This window comes from Helianthus annuus, chromosome 12 (assembly GCF_002127325.2).
Source record: "Helianthus annuus cultivar XRQ/B chromosome 12, HanXRQr2.0-SUNRISE, whole genome shotgun sequence".
NCBI classification, from domain to species: Eukaryota; Viridiplantae; Streptophyta; class Magnoliopsida; order Asterales; family Asteraceae; genus Helianthus; species Helianthus annuus.
Genome location: NC_035444.2, coordinates 7,927,926 through 7,946,479, shown reverse-complemented (window position 1 = coordinate 7,946,479; position 18,554 = coordinate 7,927,926). Strand labels below are relative to the sequence as shown.

Genomic DNA, 18,554 nt, shown 5'->3' with positions numbered 1-18,554 from the left:
TCCTCGACCTCAGGTCGTTCATGTGTTTCATCTATCCTAGTAGATGAACTTGGTCCTGGTTCATCTAACCATGTAGACGAACTTGGACCGGCTTCATCAACCGCTCTTGATAAAGGTGCATGTGTTTGTCCTAACATAGGAAACACATTCTCAAAATATGAGACGATATTAGAATTTGCCTCCATGATAGTGTGTTTGTGTACATTGGGATTCTTGGATTCATATACAAGAAAACGATGTGCACTACTTTGATGTGCATATCCAATGAAAATGCAATCAACAGTTTTGGGTCCTATCCTAAGAGCCTTAGGAGGTGGTACAATCACCTTAGCTAGGCACCCCCACACTTTCAAGTATTTGTACGATGGTTTCTTTTTCCTCCATAACTCATATGGAGTTTCGTCCCTATTTTTCAAGGGTATCTTGTTCAAAAGATAGTTTGCTGAGAGAATGGCGTCCCCCCACATTTCTCGGTTCACTCCCGAGCTTATCAACATGGCGTTCATCATTTCTTTCAATGTGCGGTTCTTTCGTTCCGCCACGCCATTTGATTATGGAGAATAAGGAGGTGTACACTCATGTATAATGCCACTTTTTGCGCACAAATCGGCAAAAGGTGCAACATATTCACCTCCTCGATCGCTTCTCAAAGCTTTTATCTTCTTTTTAAGTTGATTCTCAACTTCATTTTTGTACAAGATAAACTTCTCTATTGCTTCGTCTTTACTCTTAAGTAAATACACATAGCAATATTTAGTACAATCATCAATAAACGTGAAGTACTTATTTCCTCCACGCGTGGGAACCGCTTTTAAATCACACACATCGGTATGAATTAAATCAAGGGGTTCGGTTATTCGTTCAACCGATTTAAACGATGATCTCGTAAGTTTGGATTCAACACAAGTCTCGCATTTGTGATTGGAGTCGATATGGAATGTTGGTATTAAGTTTAATTTAATTAAACGTCGTAATGAATTAAAATTTACATGTCCTAGTCTACCATGCCAAACATTAGAAGACTCAACCATGTAAGTAGAAGTAGAAGTTTCATTCAAACTTTTGTTTTGGTTTACAACCATTACATTCATTTTAAACATACCATTAAGGGCAAAGCCCTTTCCAACAAACATTCCACGTCTAGAAAGAACAAAATTGTCCGATTCAAACATTAGACGAAATCTAAACTTGTTGAGCATCCATCCCGACACGAGATTCTTCCGTATCTCTGGGACATAAAGCACATTTGTCAAGGTAAGCTCCTTGCCCGAAGTCATCTTCAAGACGACCGTGCCTTCCCCCTTGATGCTTGCGGTAGCTTTATTTCCCATATAAAGCTTTTCTTCACCTGAAGCTTCCTTGAATGTAGAGAAAAGAGCCTTGTCTCCACAAACATGGCGGGTTGCACCCGTGTCAACGAACCATCCTTTTGGGTTTTCACCCATCGCGTTGACTTCTTCAATCATAGCTGCTTCCTCGGTTATCATTGCGATTAGAGGCATACCATCCTCATCAACCATGTGCGCACGCTCACGCTTAGGTTTCTTGCATTGGTTAGCACGGTGCCCCGTCTCGTTACAATTGTAACAAGTACCTTGGAAAGGCGCAGACTTCTTTTTCACAGCCCCCTTTTTAGGTCCAAGGTTGCTAACCTTTGCTTTCCCTTTGTTGTCCTTTTTACCCTTGCCTTTCTTGCCCTTTGAGGACTCCCCAACTTCCACCATGTTTGCCTTAGCCGAAGCGTGCAAAATGGTGCCTTTTTGGGCCACCCTGTTTTCTTCTTCTATACGAAGACGAAGAACAAGGTCCTCGACCGACATTTCCTTTCGCTTGTGTTTAAGATAATTCTTAAAATCCAACCAAGCAGGAGGTAATTTTTCGATCATGGCTGCCACTTGAAATGTTTCGCTAAGTACCATTCCCTCAGCGTGGATGTCATTTAGTATAATTTGCAACTCTTGGACTTGGTTCATAACACTCTTGTTATCAACCATTTTGAAGTCCAAGAAACGGGCGACAACATGTTTCTTTGTTCCCGCATCCTCCGTTTTGTACTTTTTCTCTAAAGACTCCCATAATTCTTTGGAAGTTTTGATATTATAGTACACCTTATACAGCGCATCCGAGAGACCGTTGAGTACATAGCCTCGGCATATAAAGTCTGAGTGCTTCCACGCCTCTACCGCGCTCAGAGCCTGAGCGTCGGTCTCCCCTTCCGCAGGTTGGGGAACGGTCTCCGTCAAGAACCTCGCAAGGTTCATGGTGGTCAAGTAGAAGAACATCTTCTGTTGCCACCTTTTGAAGTGGAGACCCGAGAACTTCTCGGGTCGTTCAGCATGATTCGCCACTGTGGACGCTCCCACAGTGTTGGCTGGGGTACCGACAACAACGTTGACGTTGGTATTTTCAGTCGACATTCTGAAAAATTCCACAAAACCAAGTTAATAAAACTGTTAGAATAATAAATGTGCTGATTTATTATTTTACTAACAAGATCGATGAGTAACAAAATCAGCCTCGTAGCTTCTAAGTCCATCTTTGAAGACTACAAGAGAAGATCTTAGAACCCAAAGACGAAGAAGGAGTAGAAGAACAGAGATCTGTTTTGACAAAGTCGCTACTTTGAATCAAAATAGAGAAAAACCTTTTAAAACACAACCTGCTGTGAGAAAAAAAAAATTTTGAATTCACAGCAGAGAAGATTGTGATTCTACACGAACGGTGTTTTAAAATTTGTTTTAAGATTGTAGGAATCCGTTCGTGTAAAATAAATAAAATAATTTATTAACTTGAATTACAAGAACAAAACAGAATTACAACTGAAATAAAAAATACTATTACAACTGACAAAAGGAAAAACAAGATCAGAAAATCTAAACAGACGAAACTGTTCTTGGCTGAGGATCGTGTTAGACACGGGTCCCTTAAAACAAATTTCGTGTCTCCTAGGAGAACACGTTTGTTTCCAGGATACAACAGCCTCAAGCAGTTGCACTGCCGGTCTTGACTCCAACCCGAACGAGTACCTTGCGCCTTGAGAGAAGATGATGAAATCTGTAGAGAGAAGATTGTATGAAGCTTGTGAAAAATGCGGTGTCTTGAATCTGCCATAGGAACCTCCTATTTATACTGCAGGTCTTGAAGAAACTGAAAAACGAATTAAATGGGTGAATTAAACTGCATTAAACGTCTTTAATGCACTTTAATTCGTCATTTAATTCTCAGTCAAACGCATTAACTTCGTCAGTTTCAAATGCTGAATGTAACTGCACTAGCATTAACTGCAGCAGAAAGCTTCCGCGCGCGCGCGCGCAAGACACACTGCCGCGCGCGCAGGTCTGCAACCTCACGCGCGGTGCGTCCACTTGGCTCACTGCCATGCGCGCGTGTGCCATACTCACTCAGGTCCATGCGCGCATGCGCGCGCGCAAGACACACTGGTGCGCGCGCAGGTTTGCACCCGCATGCGCGGTGCGTCCACATTGCGCCTCATTGCCCACGCCACGCGCGCGCGCGTGTGCGAATGCGAGTGCGAGGTAGGGTGCTCCGCACCCTTCGCGAGTACACTAGTGAGTGCTTCCATGAAACAATAAGGATGGAGAGATCCTACTTAAATACCCCTTTAAGTTCCATCTCTCATCCTATGTGGGACAAGGTGCCACTTTCCCACATATTTTAGCATTCAAGTTACAAACACCAAACTTTGAGCATCGATATCTCATTCATCTTAGCTCCGTTTTGGACGTGGTTTAGTTCGTTGCGAAGCCCTTCCAACGTAGAACACAAACCCACAAATAAATATATAAAACCCGCTCATTTTATTATATTTATTTTTAGTCCAAAATTAGGAAAAAATCATTTTTCCTAACAAAATTTCCAACAGATCCATGGGTGGAAGAAGAGTATTTTACTTGGGTCACTCCTGAAACAGCGATTTGAACGATAAACTATATATCTGACTAAGAAGTGAATTACTTGTGTCAGAAGTCCACGGTTGAAGATGCAAATATTACTGAGGTTGGTCCTCAAGCAGTGGTTTGGATCAAAACTACTATAAAAGATCAAAGAGTTGAATCACCAATTCATGTTCTTGAAAAAGAATCAATTAAGATATATGGTGATACGCAGGTAACAGTTAGGGCGGGTTGGTAGCGGGTCAAAACGATTAGGTTGAAACATGTTTTTCCACAGGTCAAACAAGTCAGTCGGGGTTGACCGGCATACATTTTCTTTGCTATTGTATTGTATAAATAGTTAATGATTTATAAACATGTTTAAAAAGATCATGTAATTGCAACTAATAATCTAATTTGTTGATGTTTTCTCATGATCAAAGGGAATTGGTGGATGCAATTTAGGATGATTATGTGTTGGGCTACTAGCCATCATTCTTCTTTTTTCGTAATTGTTCAACAGTACTTCGATGATTGAATGGGGAGGCGAGGTGGTTAACTTGGAGCCCCTCGGGTAACACAATGGGCAGCGGGCGATTCTGGAAGATGCATTTGGAAAAAGCTAGCTATTTTCGAAACATTCAAGTTGACAAAGAAAACAATCTCAAATCTCCTAAAGATATAGACACTTTCATAGAGCAATCCAATTGTTGTTATGATGTTTATACTGGATGAATAGTGATGTTATGTAATTTCATTAAAACATATATGTACAAAGATATTAGTTATATAGTTGTCATAATTGGTAAAGAGCTTTTCACCATGGTTAGATTTTCTTACTTCCATATTGATATTCAATTAATGCAATGCGTATTTATTTAATTCAATGTTGAAAACTGGCTTTACTGCATAATGCATCTATGAGATTGTCCGCAGGGCACTTGGTATATCAAAAACATCTTCCAAAAACAACAAAAATGTTGATAAATAATAAAAATGTTGGTGGTAGGGTTGAAGGTATTGAACCCATTGAAGAAATAACTAACTGTTGTTGCAGACATTGGTAACATGTAATTTTGTTTATTTTAAAGATATAAATTATATAATTAAGTTATTTTAAAGATATGAATCATATAATTTAAGTTGTTCAATTTGTGTATTAATTCTAACTATATATTTTTATTTTATTCAACATTCCATTTAGTTTCATTTAAAACAATTACAAAATTTATTAGTTTAGCGTGTATCACACGAGTAACTAACCTAGTAGTTTTAATATATATAGAGGAAAAGAAGTTAAAAACATATCTTACACAAAGTGACACGGACTCGGCAGTTGTGTGTGTGGCTGTACGTGTAGATTGTATTGAAAAGCATAGAATTCAGAGACACTATCAAATTGGTAAAATAAAAAATATATATTTCCGAATTTTCCAAAGAGCAGGCATAAATTGGGATATGCATTTTCGATCTTATTTATGTCGGCATGACGTTTAATAGATATTCTTAAGAATCAATATGGGAGTTCGTGAATTTCTATAAATAACATAAAAAATGTTATAACAAAGATTCATAGTAAACATATAAAATATTTTTGAAGGTAAAAAATGTTATATTATAACAAAGATTCATAGTAAACATATAAAATTTTTTGAAGATTCATGTTTTTTTTTAATACAAAACTGTTAACGATGTATAATAAATGATGTGAATTTCGTATGCAAAATTAATGGAGTTCGTATACCTTGCCATCGAAATTCATCAAAACTTCTTTATAAAAAAGACATTTTTTCATAAAAAATATAAGAGGCGACAATAAAAGAACTGTATGCTACCTAAGAAAGAGTTTAGAGAAACTTACTAAAATATATTTGACGAATAAAAAATAGTTAGATGTTGATCGAGCCAACAAATTTGGGGTGCGAAGCCGGTAAATTTGTGCGAAAAAATGCTGATTATGTCTTAGGCATAGTCAATGTCTATTTTATAATAAGTTGGTTAACAATATATTTTTTTTTTTTTTGGTAATTTTCCCTTCTGACGACGGGCCAACCGGTTGCTTAATTTGACCCGTCTTGAGCTTCTATCATGTAGGCCCAACTGGTAAGGCACAAATTGCGATACTTGTCTCTTAAGGGATTTTCCCATACTAAATGAGTGGGAAAAGAATATTCAGAGGTAACAGGGGCAATTAATGACCGATAAGAAATGGATCGTCGACAAATACAGTACTTCCAAGCTGGCCTCATTAATGAGAACAGCAATCTCGCCGTTGGGGCTCAGACACGTGTCTGAGTCCCCCAAAGATGGTCAGAAACCGTTAGATCTCATCGGTACCTCTCCATTGAGAAGATAAGCCATCTCGGCTATATAAGAAAGGTAAAGGGATCTACTTCTTCAACCCAAGGTATCTCACTTAATGCTTTACATGATCATTTATTCCGACCACAATTCTCTCACATTAAATACCCGCATTTATAACTAATCCACACCATGGAGGATATTCCGGCGATTGCTCTCGTCGGAATATACTTCTCCTTCTTTCCCGGCAAGTTTACCTACTCTCACGCCGTAGCTTGGTCACGGATCCCCCCCTAGGGTCCCCCGTGACGAGGCTAACACTTTCCTTTTTTTGTAGAGAACAGAAGCTGGGATATCATAACGTCAGCGAAGACCCTTTGAACGTCATCCAGGGATTTAGGGATTCGACACCTTCCAAAAGTTTAATTTCTGAATAGCTTAACCACAATACCAATCAACATATCGGTAGTGTTAGTGGCGGAGTTTAACTAAAAATTCCGCGTGGGCTTAAAGTTGTGGGACCTAAATTTTTTTCTCCTATCATTATGTTTCGGGATATATGTTCAGGTCAACTATTGAATTTGGGTCGGGTCAAACAATAACAACTCCAAATAAAACTAAATAATTATCATTAATTCAAAGGACCATTTCTTACACATTAAAAACTAAATTTGAATCCTCAAGTTTCATTTATATAAAAACTAGTTTTAGACTTTATTTAAACTAACTTTAAGTTTAATTATAAAAAAGTTACTAATAGCTATATTCTTCACGTTTTTTAACTCGATACGTCAATATGTATAAATTTTTTGGACAATAAACTTGGTCGGGGGCAGAGATTTAGGCAAAATAATTGGTGGGGACAGACTTATATAATTTTAATAATTTCAAACAAAAGATCAGAAAAAATTAGACTACTAACCGAAACATTGATAGACGGATACACCCTGCCCCTTAAAAACTCCGCCCGTTGGTAGTGTAGTTATATAACTACTACTACGTTTTGAATACCCAATAAAATTATTCGGTCCTGGTCATACCCACAAAGAAATCTATATATGATAAAATGGAAACTAAATGAATAGTCATTTACTATTAAATTAATATTAGAATTAGAATTTAGAATTTAGAATTATTTAAAATTAGAATGGAATGAATAGTAACATCATTAAGAGATGAGCACATGGTATCGGGTATAGGTACCGGTCTCAAATTTACCAAATCGGTGTATTTTCGGTACCGGTTCTGCACAGGTATTCACCGGTTTTTACCCTCAAATACTGATGTCGTACCAGTACCGACCGGTACCAAACCGTACCATACTAGGTATATTCGGTACCGGTACCGGTACCCACTTTTGGGGATTTCGGTAACGGTATTTTCGGTACCGGTTGTTACCAAGCTCATCAAATCCTGTAGCAACGCAGCAATGCAAGTAATTGCACCGTTTAGATTACTCTTCATACACACAGTAAATAAACTGTATTTCGTTTGAATGAGGTTTTATATACACAACAACTTATTTTGCTTTCTTTTTTGTCTTTTTCTGTAATGAATAAATTGTAGCATGTAAAATTAACATGGATATTTAGAATATTGATGAGCAAATCATATCAAATCCTGTAAACGAACCGGTATCGTATCGTTACCAAATTTACTATGCCTAATCATTTTCGGTACCAATTTGGTACCCACCTTTTGGCGTTTTCAGAATCGTTAATTTCGGTTCGACACCGGTCTAGCACCATACCTGTATTTATTGATTTTTACCTTCAAATACCATACCGTATTGTACCGAGCATTTTCGGTGCCGGTACCTAATTTCGATGATTTTCCGGATCGGTACTTTCTCTGCCGTTACCGGTACCGAGCTCATCCATATTTTAACTTGTTAACACCGTAATAACTGAAATGAAAACAACCGAATTTCCAACGTATAGGACGTGTGGGTCCTATTATTATATATTAGGTTATTTAAAATCGTTTTTTTATGACGGAGTGACTATCCTTACCACGTCATTTTATTTATGTTTTGATATTCGGTATCTGTTTGCCGTTGCTGACACGCCTTTTGTAGTCATTGGGTCCCGCCGCAACGCGCGGACGGAAAATAACTAGTTTATATAAAAGTTATTATACTTAAGTTTTAAAGCTCAAAACACAATATAATATAGAAGTAATAGAAACATGCTTATTTCACTATATTTTAAATTTCTCTCGATGTTTTCTTTCTTTGATGCATGCATGTTGTCATGTGTAACACTTTCTAAACTTAGGACTTGTCCATCCAGACCATGTGTTCTCATTTATTATGATTTATGACGAATGCTTTCCTCCGAAATGAGTCAAATTAAAAGATGTGTATCCGAAAAATTATAACTCTATTTTTATCTACCTCTATGACAAAAAAAATAAAATAATAATAATAATAATTATTATTATTATTATTATTATTATTATTATTATTATTATTATTATTGAACATTTCGAAATTTATATTTTTAGATAAGCTATAAGTCCTTTTTAAAAAGTGGGTCAGGTATTGTTATAATCCTCTTTTTCGTGATCGCGAAAAAAATGTGATCCTGAAAGAATAAAAGTAAGAAAGTTGGTCACTTACTATAACTTTAAAGAGAACTTTGACAAATCATGAAAAATGCACTACTTTTTCATGAGTTTTGTAATTCTTGTATATTTGAGTTATTTATTAATAAGGGTGGAGGGTATAGTCAAACAACTTAGGGTGTTTGAGTGAAATCCTATCCAATAGTATTATGTCATGTCAACTCCCCATTCTACTTCTCATTTTACACTCAATCACTAGGTATAGTCAAACACCCCTCAATTAAAAAAAAACATGATTGGTCCCTCCTCTCTATCTCCTCTCTCCTCTCCCCTCCTCTCAAACAAATCGGTGAACACTTACCGAAAATAGCAACCTCTCTCCAACTCAAACACCCAACTCAATCAAGTGGGGGTGGTCACCGATCGGTGACCCCCACTCACCACACATGTCAAACACCCTTATACCCTCCACCCTAAGAAGTATAAAAAGTTTTTTCTTAACACCTTAAATTATATCAATCCGTCTTCGACGGGCTCAAACTCTTGAGTTGAAGGTGAACAACACCTTAACTCTAATGGCTTTACTACATAAGGGTATCAAGGGCATAACTCAAATCACTCAAATGACACCAACCAATGACAGACATTCATCTTATCTGTAACCAGATCCACGGAAAAGTACCTGAATTGGTAGGGACAGCCACAGAGAAATAACCACATGTAACACCCAAAAAACGGGTTTCGATAATCAAACCACGCTAATATTAACGAGCAGGTAAAGTACCGTTAATGGTAAAAATTAGCCTGTAAACAAAATAACTAGGAATAAATTAACCTAGTTAGTAACATGTAAATAAGTAATAAAAGGCCTATATAAATAAAGTCACAAACTAGAGGGGCCAAAAAAGAAAAGGAGTGAAACATAGGTTTATTAATAAACAAAATAAAACATAACACACATTAAGTGTCGCGTATGGTCATCAACATACCACTAAACTCAAACAAACCACCAAACTAGGACATCAACATCAATTGATGTCCGATTGACGAACACGAATGTGTGAAATGAGATTTATTTAAAAGTAAAAAAGAAAACTGAAACCGGTTTTCCTTGATTGCAGAAGCCGTTCGATTTGATGGTTCTGAACACAAGTTTTTTTTTTTGAGCTTGATGGATGTCCATTATCTCAACGCTTCTCCTTACATTACTGATCTAGAATTGGAGAACCGTTGTGTATTGGCTTACTGATTGTTGAAAAGATTTGTTGAAATGGAAGAAAAGAGTAAAAAATATGAAATGAGGAGGTTAACGCAAATGCAATACTTACAATTAACCAACATACATTGATTATGGATTTAACTTGCAACATACATCAAAGCTTCATGCAGCCGGTTTGTTAATTTTAATGAAGCAACGAAGATTGAAGGTGTCAAACAGAAACTAAATGAATTATGCAACATATCCATATCCCCTTGGTAGTTGTTACCATATCCATTGATGTCAAATTGACGAACACGAATGTGTGAAATGAGATTTATTTAAAAGTAAAAGAAAACTGAAACTAGTTTTCCTTGACAGCAGAAGCCGTTCGATTTGATGGTTCTGAACACTACATAGACTGCCAGATCGAATGGTCATTATTGACGCAGACAAACGACCAATTAATAAACATTAAGCACCTGCAAGATATACTCGAAAGTTATTGACGCAGACTCTTGATAATCATTATGAACTTGAGAACAAGAAGCTTAAACACACCTCCAAACCAGGACATCAACATCAATTGATGTCCAATTGACGAACACGAATGTGTAAAATGAGATTTATTTCAAAGTAAAAAGAAAACTGAAACCCGTTTTCCTTGATAGCAGAAGCCAGTTCGATTTGATGGTTCTGAACACTATATAGACTGCCAGATCGAAACCCAAATGTGTGAATATTAACTCATAAAAATAAATTCTTATCTATACGGGTCGTATACCATTATACGTTCCGTATAAAGATATCGTATACGTTGTACACGACCAATGTTTGTTTTAACATGGTGTATACGGGCCGCATAAGGTTATACGACCCGTATAGAATAAGATAAACTGACAAAGTCTGCGCCCACAGACTTTGTCAGTTCATTTTATTCTATACGGGCCGTATAACCTTATACGGCCCGTATACACCATGTTAAAATAAGATTTTACCATGTGTTAATATTAACACCCATGTTTAAACAACAATTTCACTAACAAGAATTAATACAAAGATAATGTGTATAGAACAGGTTATCGAAAATTCACTCTGCATACTACATAGATAAGATCAAACCCTTACATAGGGTGATCTTGGTGCCAATAACCATCGAACCAAAAAAAGTTGACTTAAGCGCCAAAAATGTCAACTACCACTATGACTCGGTATATACATACATACATACATACATATATCATATATGCCCGTTCGCATATTATATATGTATGTGTGTATGTGGTGAAACAACTCTATTATGCATTTCCCTATTTTTCCCATCTATATGTATTATGTATTAAATTATGTGATGAAGCCTTTGGTGACAATCGGTGAAAATTCATTGATCTTTGAATGATTTTTCCCTGGGATGGGTGGAAGAACGGTATTCCCGGTCATGGCCGTTTTTCCTTGCATGCCTTAGTGGCCTCCATCTTCTCATGCTTGGACACTTTGTAGTACCATTTAAGTAAATTGACATATTTTCCATTTTTAAGTTTGAGTGTAATGGTCTTGTTAGTGAAAAAATCATGGCAGATGTAATGAAGTAGCAGATCCTGACATGAAATTTATTTCTTAGTTGTTCTTTGTAGTCGATAACAAGATAAGATGTAAAAAATAATGCAATCATCTTAATTAGGTTTTAATTTCTAGTGAGTCAATCTGCAAACTCTTTTGTATTCGTTCATCATTTGGAAATTAAAACCATTTATTTGTATCCTAAATACAATCTATCTATTATACTAAAACAAAATAAAGGTTGACTATTTGACCATGATGTGGCAAATCTCTTTGGCCAGATAATTGTGAAAATGGGCGCCATTCTCCTTTTCTTCCTATTTCCTTCATTTTCTTCAATGCTATTAAATACCCAAAAAATCTTCACCGCTTTCTCTCTTAAATTCTCTGTATTACCACCGCCTTCTCTCTTCAACATATACTGCGACCTTTTCAAGTTCATCTTCTTCAATCGATTTCTGAAATTGTTCTTTGATCCATATCGAAAGATGTAATTGTATATTGTTAATTTCTTTGTTGAATCTTTCTTTTTTTTGGTCAGAATTTGATTTACTTTTTGAAAAATTGTTATTCTGTTCAACAAACCCTAGCTCCGATTGTCATTATAGATCTGTTGTTTATGTTGATTGGCTTTATGTTTTTGTTATAGATTTTTATGTTTACTCATATCCCTGAATCGATTGTAATGTATAATATCTTTTATTTCGTATGTTAATGTTATCTATCCATATATGTCTGTATAATCAGTTTTCTTATGTTTCTGATAAATTTTTTCTGAAGAAATATTGTTATGTTCTAGAAACCCTAAGTCCGATTCTAATTCCAGATCTTTGTTTAATGTTTATTAACATTATTATATTGTTATTAAATTTGATGTTTATTCATACTCCAGATCCGTATGTTATTGTTATTGAATTTGATGTTACATTTATTCAAATCCCTAAAATGTTAAGCTGATTTCACAATTTCATGGTCCAAAAATGTTTAATTTTGATTGAATCTGTATTGTATGCACTCTAAATTAATTGAATCTATTATTTTTAAATCTGTTTGATTTGTTGTTTTTTTGCTCAATTTTTTTTTAATTTAAGCCTGTAACTGATTTTCTCTGAAGATCTGTTGCTTTTTGAGAATTAACATTACGGTTGATTTACAATATATAATCTGATTATTTTTTCGCATTCAAACCTGTTTTTGTAGTTTTATAATATGCCTGGTACTTCTTCATTAAGGTATGTGATTTTCACTAAGGTATTGTATTATACATTTTAGATGATACATATTATAGGTAATAAGAAGAAACGTTCAGTTGAATAAAAAATCAGTGAAAGTGTTTTGCTTGGAACATGGAGGTGTCGTTGATGTTGTCAAGGAGTCTCAGGAAATGTTAAGTGATATAATTTCCTTACACTCCTCGGCAATGTCAACGACCCCTCAAAAAATTTCCATCAAATCTCTCTGACTGATTGCTTCATCAACATATTGTTTCTTTTTCTCATCACAGATCTCCTCTATATTCCCTTCAATTCTTTAACCGCCCTCTTATCATTATATATGGAAAGTTGCATTCTTAATGAATAATCGTAATTTTTTTAGGTAATGTTGGAACCGTTTCCATTTGTATTCCATATATACAAAATTTTGCTTTTAATATAATGTTTCAGTCGTTCACTTGAGAAGCTTTCTCTTTTTTTTATTCATCATCAGACATCCAAATACAAGCATCGGTAAGTATATTGCACCTCTGTTTAACATTTTTATATTTTATTATCTAACCACAATTATAGTTGTTTGATTTTTATGTTGTAGTTGATTGTAACGGATATGTTAATTGGTATCGATATCATAAACCCTAATCTATATTTACAATTGTTCTAAATACAATTGATATACAAGTCCTGATTCAACTTATTGAAACGAAAATTAGTTTATCTATTGTTATGTAATATATATTTTTATTAATTAACTTTTTTATACAATTTTTTCAATTTCTTATTTTGGATATTTTTAAGTTATACAAATCCTGTTTCAACTTATTCATGAATCCTTTGTTTGCTAATTATTTTTATTGCATAATATTTGATTTGATGTTGTTCGTTTATGTATCCTGTTTTTGCAGGTATTTAGTATGGGTGAAAGTTCATCAAGGTATTTTGTGGCTATTTTTATTATTTTCTAACAATCACCTTATCATGTTATATTTTGTTAACATTGTATTATGTAATTCAGTTACAGAGTACCCTGGTTCTGTAGGGTAATGAATCGAGCAGACCAACTTATTCTGGTAAAGGAAAAAATATTACTTTAGTTATTTGTGTTCTTTTCTTTTTCATCTTATTAAATACAGTTTATTATTATTGTATTGTTTAAATCTTTTTACTATAATTATAATTCATTTTCCATTTCATTGTATGATTAGTCCATTCCGGATGATGCTGCTTCCACACTATGGGGTGTTGACAAAGGCCCTACTAATGTTATGATACACAGTGAAGATGGCCGTGTCTTTAATGTTTTTTTAAGCGCTTCTAAAGGGAAGTTATTTTTCTTTCATGGTTGGTCCAATGTTGTAGAACACTTGGGTCTAACCAAAGGATGTTTGGTAGTATTTAATCCTTTAGATCCTAATACGTTTAAATTAACAAGTTTCGACGATGGGGTTAGTCGTGGGTATTTCTGGACATATATGCTCCCTCCATCATGTAATTTTTATGTAAGATAAATGATATTATATTTTTCCTATTGTATTGAATTATTACTTTATAAATAGATAGATACTAACCTTTTTCACTTTTTTTTATCATCCTACAGGTCATTCCTCAATGTATTTTGCCTAAAAGTTACGATTATTCGTCAAATGATGTAACCACTACTGTGATGATAGACAACCAAACGTTTAACGTTTCCATTGTAACGTCTGACGGGAAAGTCGGTTTTTCCGTTGGTATGGATGTAATTATTAGTCTGTTTCAGTTGGAGGTTGGTTGTTATTTCTTATTCATCAAAGGTTTTGGACATTTTTCTATTTAAAAGTCTTTGGAAAAAAGGTGTTGAAATCACATATCCTAAATTAGCTGTTGATGAGGTAAATTAAATATCTGTAGTTAATTATAAATTTTATACATATCAGAATGTAATACATTTTGTATATATTAATTTGCAGACTGAAGTTGCACCTGTAGATGCTGAAAATGAAGTTGAAGAACAAATACATGGTGGTGTTACTCGGTTTGTTCGTACGGCTGGTGAAGATTATTTTGTAAGTTTGGATATCATTTTGAAAACTGATAAAAACAGGTTTTATGTTTTTTTTTACTTAATAAACATTAACTTTTTTTATTAATTTTATTTCAATACAGAGACTTCCTGATCCTGTTTCACGCATGGCTAAGCTTCATGAAGGTTTAAAAGATTTGACCATAAGATTTTTGCATCTGGATCCGCCAATGCAGATTACCAATGGTACCAGACGTGAAAGAAGAACCAATGGTCGTGGTTATCGATACGCTTTAACCTCTTGGAAGAAGTTCATGAAAGCCGCTCGAATTAAGGTCCGTGACCAGGTTCACTATTCTTTTGATGAAAATGAGCAGGTTTTGAGTGTTGAGAGGGTTGTACCTTACGTTAGCCGTAGTAATTAGTTTTATGACAATTATGGCACGTTTTAAGCCTTTCAAGTTTTTTTGGTTTTAACATTGTTTTTGTTCTTGAATTTCAAGTTTTTAAATAACTTTCATCTTAATTCTTATTTTAACCACTGTATGACATTACTTAAAAGTTTAATCTATTATTTTAGTAATTGTTATTCCCACTAAAACATTTTATCATAGATAAAAAAAACCCGATATACAAACCACTTTTATGGAAAAAATTAAATTGATATATTCGCATATTAACATTGCTGATTATTGTTTACAACTAAATATAGTGTTTAATATATCAGATAATATTAAGCTATTCATAAAATAGTATTATGAACTTAGTATTTTATATTCAATATATAACACTATGATGTTACATTATAAACTTTTTATAAACCTTCCATTATAGATTTTATATTATGTATAATTACAGAAGCTCAGCTATGACATAATATGTTGCATATTCTAATTTTTTTCATTACTTTGTAACTTATTAATCATCAAAATTCCGTCCGTACTTTGCATATTCAAATTGATAACTATGGAAATTGATAATATGTCCCATTTTTTTTTTCCAGTGGAATCGTTTACAAACCTATAATTAGCCTAAAAAGTAAAGAAATATAGTATACATATGATGGACATTATATGGATATGCTCTTCAATGTGTGATATGTCATATTTCAGTGCTGAGTTTATAACTGCTAAAGTTGTAGAATGCTGGAAAGCTTCATTTTCAATTAAACGTAAAGAATGAATTTAATATTGATAATCCGTTTACTAAGGTGGTTAGTTACATTTCAATTTATCATTTTTATGACATATTGTCCTATTTTTGGACATTTAGATTGATTGACTGTATTTTTAGAAAATACCTTTCAGTTGCATATTTCCATCTTCATCGTTTATTATAATTGATTTTTTTCGATATTTTAATTTTTTTAATCTACAATGTTTACTTAATTAACATTGCCTACCTATTATAAATATTCTTTAAACATTTCATATTGTAATCAATCTTCTCTACTCAGCATTTTGTCTATCAGTTTTCATAAGCGTTGGTTAGAATACCATTGACTGTTATATACGATATTGATTGATAATTTATTACTTTGTGTTTGTATATATTGTTTTGTTTTCTAATCTTTCCTTTGAATTTTATGCAGAAATGGAAGAAGCTGCAATCACATTGTTGAATAATTTGGACCTCAATGTTGATAACTACACCATAAGAATACGCATTGTTCGTTTGTGGACAAGAGCTGATTTTAATAACGCTAGAAAAGTTTATTGTTATGATATGATAGTCATGGACAGTGAGGTAAGTGTTCATAGACTTATGTTTTAATTTAATATTATATACTGTTAATTCTTAAAGTACGTAATTTTTTTCTAAAATAATGTTGTTCTTTGTCAGGGAACAAAAATGCAAGCTTTTGTTTTGGCTAAAAACGCATCTGGATATCAACATCTTCTAGAAGAAAAGCGTTGTTTGACAATTAGAAATCCTTCCTTGGGTGAGAATCGTCAGAAGGTCAAGTATGCTAACGGTGGTTTGAAGATTAACCTTAATAACAACACCGTTGTTGAGGAATGCCACGAGGCTATTGGTTCTGAATGGGGTTTTGATTTTACTCCGTTTGATTCTGTTGTGGAGGATCCAACAGCTGACAACAAGTTTTTTAAAAGTCCAATTGGTATCATATACAATTAAAACTATATAATACAACATAACACATTTTTTATTTTGTTGACACTTTTTAATTTTTTTCCACAGATGTAATTGGTTTTGTGGTCAAAAGTTTTCCCTTCGAGGTAGACATGGAAACAAATAATGGAAAAAACCAAAAGAAAGTCACCTTTATGCTTGAAGACTTGAAGTATTTATTTATTTTATCTTCACTTTTATTCCTTATAATAATTTTTTTTTATGTTATGTATTCTAAACTACTACTTTTTTTGTTAACCTTTCTAATGTTCAGCAATAAGCAGATCTTTGTGACACTTTGGGACGGTTATGCGGATCAAATAATGGAGTATGAGAGCAGCAATCGAGGTGAAAAAAATGTCGTCGTAATCATTCAGTTTGGGAAATACAGATTCTGGGGAGGTATCACATTACTTCAAATATATTGTGTTTTTTCTTTACGGCTTCACTTTAAATAATTGTTTAAATTAATTAAAAAAAATTTATAATTATGTTCAGGGCATTTGTCGGTTTCTAATTTGTATACCGTCACCCGAGTATTAATTAACAGTGATATTGATGAAGTTGCTGAGTTTAAACAAAGGTTCACTATCCTAATATGTTTTTATAATTTTGTATGCATTTCTGTGATTCTAAATTATTATTTTTCATTTTTTTTAGATTTATCGAGAAACTTTCTCCCGAAATTTCTTCCAGTTATTCTGGCTTAAGTTCTTCTGTTGTCAAGTCTGCCACTGAAGAGTTCCTTTCTGACCTGACTTTTTATCCCATTGGGTCGTTAAACTCAATAGATACGGTAACATGGATAAAAAATTGTTTTAATATGTTTTACATTATCTATTTTGTTATACATTATCTATATCTTAAACACAGACGAAGTTTGTTGTCATTGTTGGGACTATCAAGAGTTTTGCATCGAACAATGAGTGGTTTTACAACGCGTGCACCAACTGTAACAAAAAGGTTTCAACCATTACTGTTGTTAAAGAGAAGCAGGATGGTACTGATGGTTTTGAAGAGGTTACTGTATTGGAATGCAAGACTGATATTTGTAATACAAGGACCATTTCATCAATTCCAAGGTAAATATTATCCATACTAAGTTTTGTTTGTCAAAAAAAGTAAATCTCATTAATATTTCTTTGCAGAATTAGGCTTTATATACGTGTGCAAGATTGCACTGGTATTGTGAGTCTAACATTGTTTGAGCGTGAGGTGACAAAGCTTTTGAAGGTTAATGCTAATCAGCTTTTAGACAACAACATTGAAGTATGTACTAAATAATTCATTTTATCATATTTTTGGTTATTATATAAAACTAAAGTATATTTTGTTTTTCAACAGTTAGCAAACGAAGGAAGCTTTCCAAAGGAGCTAAATTCTTTACTCAATATGAAGTTTGCGTTCAAGATTGTTGTTTCTTCTTTTAACATCAGCAAGAAGTCTGATGGCTACTCAGTCTCCAAGATGACTGATAACCCGGTTGTTTTGTCCGAGCTTGATAAACATTTTGACACTATTCAGGTATATTTATTCCAATTCACCTTTTTACTATTATTACAATTTGCCAACAATGTTTAACTATTAATTAATATCATTTATGTTTTTTACTGTTTAAAAAAAACAGCCTATTGATGAGGAAGCCGTCAATGTCGAACCATCCGATTCAAATCGTAATGATGATTTGC

At 34.0% G+C, this 18,554-nt stretch overlaps 1 long non-coding RNA gene across 1 annotated transcript; it reads left to right on the top strand.

The window, feature by feature from the left end:
- Nucleotides 1-18,046: 18,046 nt before the first annotated feature.
- On the top strand, nt 18,047-18,554 carry LOC110892376. The gene is made up of 3 exons (XR_004874413.1): nt 18,047-18,135; nt 18,211-18,390; nt 18,494-18,554. It is a non-coding gene; the product is annotated as an uncharacterized LOC110892376 (long non-coding RNA).